Raw genomic sequence first — 4,037 nt, forward strand, 5'->3', positions numbered from 1 at the left:
GGCAGAGACCTAGGGGGTTCTGGGGGTTGGCTCACAAGATTCATGATCAAGCAGCAACCGCTGGTCCAGCCTCTTCAGGCTGCTGCTGTGGCCACCCTCAGTCTGACCAACCTCATGGCCAACCTCTTTCTCTCCATCCTTGTCACTTCCTGGAGAGACTAAGTCCCAAGAGTGAGCATCTAATTGACCCAACTTAGGTGACATCCCTGCCTCCAGGACTTTGGGGGACTCGGAGGTAAATTGTGGAAAGATCTGACCCTGGGAATTGCCAGGTCTCCAACAATGAAAACTCCCCCACCAACCCCCCGCCAAGAAATGTGGAGGAATACATGCAAACATCTTCCTTGGAGCCACCTTTTGTCCAGCTCTCACTTTACTGATGAAGAAGGCTGAACGGTTGTTCAGTGAGTACACGGCAGGTCTCCTGGCTCCCAACCCCACGTTCACTCCTACGCAAAACCCAGAGACTTGTAAAATCACAAGCTGCTTCTCAGCTTTAAACAATATCTCAGGTGGGGAGAAGGGGACTGACTCTATGGAGGGTGACGATGTGTTCTCAGGCTTATTCTCATTACATAAGCTCGGCACATAAGAATAAATAATGCTAGAATGCAGCTGACCTCCCGTGTACCTGACAGAGAATCTCATTACTGCAAACCCCTTGGTGATATATGTAGAGAACTGGCTACCATACATTGCATTTTCAATAGAAAACCGTTAAGCACGCCTGCATCTAATTGCCTTTTTATTCTCATTCATAGTGCAATTAAAACGCCATCATTTGCCTGGTTTCTTATCTAAACCTCTATTTCACTCTGATCCCTTCCTTACTAGCAAGGCTTTTTGAATTTGCAGACCCAGACGAGAACACCCTTCCCATTTTTCCCCAAGCAAACTCCCTGTGCGTATTTGGAAACAAACAGTTAAAAAAACAACAACACTATTGTTATAACTCCAAATGTTAGAATTAGGAGGCATGTTGGAGGAGCTAGGCTCTGGCCTCCTGTTTTTACAGGTAGGGAAACTGAGGCTTAGAAAGGCTATACTAGGCGAGTAGAGACAAATGCCCAGAAAGGCTAGGCTGCGTTTTTAAGCTGAGATTTCCTGGATCCTTTTATGTCCCACTATTGTCACCATCTGTGACTGAACAGAAACTGCAAGGACTTTCTTAAAGGGACCTGAAGCACTGTCTAACCCAGAGGTGGAAAGTAACAGCCAACAGAGCCAATCCTGCCCATATATGGATTGGATTCTGCCTAAAGGTCTTGACCCATACATTCTCTTTTAAAAATATTTTAAATTAATTGCCAACATTTAAAAATCTAGAGGTTTAACATATTCTGATTTTCTGGCTCTTTAATAAAAAATGAGATTCTCTGGGAACTCAGGGTCCATATTCCCATGCCACAAAAATCAGTTGTTGCTGAGTCCATTGCCCCCTTAGGCAGGTGTGCACGCCTGGGGAGGGGGGGTGGAGGAGGCAGAGCCCCACCCCGCCCTGTTCTGCCACACCCTGCCAACCTCACTTGCTTCACTATTGCCTGTCCTCGAGTTTTCCATCCCTGAGCTAGTCTTATTCCCTCTTAGTTACTGAACTTGGGTTCATTGCCTCTTAGTGACTGAGGTCACTTGGAAAGGTCAGGCAGTAAGTGGAGATGTTGGAAGAGATCTTTCCAAGGGCTCAGCCCTTGCCTCTCCTCCTTCTCTCACTACACGCTTTCTCCAGCCGGTCTTGTACAATCCCAGGTACAATCCCAGGTCAGGGCCCTCCCCAATGCGTATCCCTGGCCGCAGACTCTCCCCTGAGCTCTGTGTACCCAGCCACCCACTGTCGGAGGAGGTCATCGAGAGGGCGGGCCAGTAGTTGACCTGAGAGCTGAACTTGGGCAATTGAAAGCTCCTCCCCTGGCCTTGGGATGTAGATCGCACCCACTGTTCCCATAGATGGGCAGTTTCAAAGGCGAGTCCTCCAGAGAGGAATGTATTATTGAGACCATCTGGACTGAAACCATTTAACTGAGGCCTCGACATAAACTGCTAAGATTCTGGCAGGCGGGTGCGGAGGCCTCCTGTCTTTGGCTGCCCAAGACGAGCCTCATATATACTAGTAAGTTCCCTGCTTATTAAACCTGCCACCTACCAACCTGGAGTGGTATGCCTCTCTCCTCCATCTCTCCTTGCGCTGTGGATGGGGCTAGTTTTGACACCCCCACCCCCACCCCCAGGTTGCAAACCAACACCTAGATTGAGCAAGTTGCTTAAACTTGCAGTGTCTTCATTTCCCCATCTGTAATACGGGGATAGTGAGAGTATATTTTCATCATAAGGTTATTAGGAGAATTCTGTAGAGACAAACCAATCTGTTGTTGTAGGATGTTGAATAGGGCTCTCAAATGTCTACGACAGAACCTTTCATTTCCCTCTGCCTCCAACCTGTTCCTCTCTGGTCTTCCCCATGTTGGTCATAGCGCCATTATCCCATGGGTGGCTCAAGCTAAACACTTAGGAGTCTCTTCATTCATGCCCTCAATCCAATCCATCATCAAGCTTTCCATGATGCTCTCAAAATCTATTTCAATTGGTCCACTTTCCCCATCCCTGTTTGCCAGCACCTTGGCCTAGGTCAGTGATGGCGAACCTTTTGAGCTCGGCGTGTCAGCATTTTGAAAAACCCTAACTTAACTCTGGTGCCGTGTCACATATAGAAATTTTTTTGATATTTGCAACCATAGTAAAACAAAGACTTATATTTTTGATATTTATTTTATATATTTAAATGCCATTTAACAAAGAAAAATCAACCAAAAAAATGAGTTTGCGTGTCACCTCTGACACACGTGTCATAGGTTCACCATCACTGGCCTAGGTCACCATCCTCTCTGGACTTCTGGAATGGCCTCCTGCTATGGATTGAATGATGCTTCCCCAGTATGCGCATGTGTGATGGTATTTGGAGAGCGGGCTTTTGGTGGTAATTAGGTTTAGGTGAGGTCAGGAGGGTGTGGACCTTCGAAGAGGAGATATCAGGGAGCTTGCTCTCTTTCTCTCTCTGCCAGGTGAGGACACAGGGAAAGGCAATAGCAATCTGCAGGCCAGAAAGAGGGTCCTCACCAGAAAGTGGCCGTGCTGGCACCTTGATCTTACACTCGCAGCCTCCAGAACTGTGAAAAAATACACAGCTATTGTTTAAGCCACCCAGTCTGTGGTATTTGTTACAGTGGCCTGAGCAGATAAGACAGATTCTCACTGGTCTCCCTGCTTCCATTCTTTCTCTCCCAATCCAGTCTGCATACAACAGCCAAAGGGGCCTTTTACCACCATCCTCGACCTCTTCTAACCCTTCAGTGGCTTATTTGTGTCCTTACAACAGAACTGGAGCTCCTCACGTTGGCCCACAGGGTCCTAGGAGATTTCCCTCCGGTTACCGCTCTGGCCTAGCTCATTTCCCCTTGGTCACCACACTCATCCATCCCCTTCTCTAGTTCCAGCCTCAGGACCCCCTGCATTTACTGCACCTGTCAGCCATGGGATCGCATTTATCCGTCTACTAGACGGCCCTAGTGCAAAGGGACCTTGGAGACCATCCTATTTATACCATCCCTGGCCACGTTTCTTATTTATAATCACTCCCCCCGCCCCCGAATGCTCCTAACAAGCTGACAGTACGTTCTTTGTGTATTTGCATATCGCCTGCCCCACCCCCACCCCATGCAAACTCCTTGAGGGCGATGGGTAGACTTTGTCTTGTTCCCTGTTGCATCCCTGGGGCTAAGTGCCCAGAACACTGTCTGAGACATTTGCGACGGTGGCTCATAGTTTTCTCAGAGGCGCCTCCTGAGGTCCAGGGAGGCCAGGCGACTTGCTCCAAGCCGGCTCCCAAGGACACTGCGCTCTTCGCACTCCCCGGGGGCGCCTAGACGCTCCTGGGATGGAGAATTACTCCCTCACCCGGCTGCCCGAGCCAGGTGAAACTGAGGCTAGAAGCGACTTCCCCTTCGTGGAGAGGGGAGGAGCCCGGGCGCTGGGAGGGGGGGCTA

The sequence above is a fragment of the Myotis brandtii genome, unplaced genomic scaffold, assembly GCF_000412655.1.
Source record: "Myotis brandtii unplaced genomic scaffold, ASM41265v1 scaffold876, whole genome shotgun sequence".
NCBI lineage: Eukaryota > Metazoa > Chordata > Mammalia > Chiroptera > Vespertilionidae > Myotis > Myotis brandtii.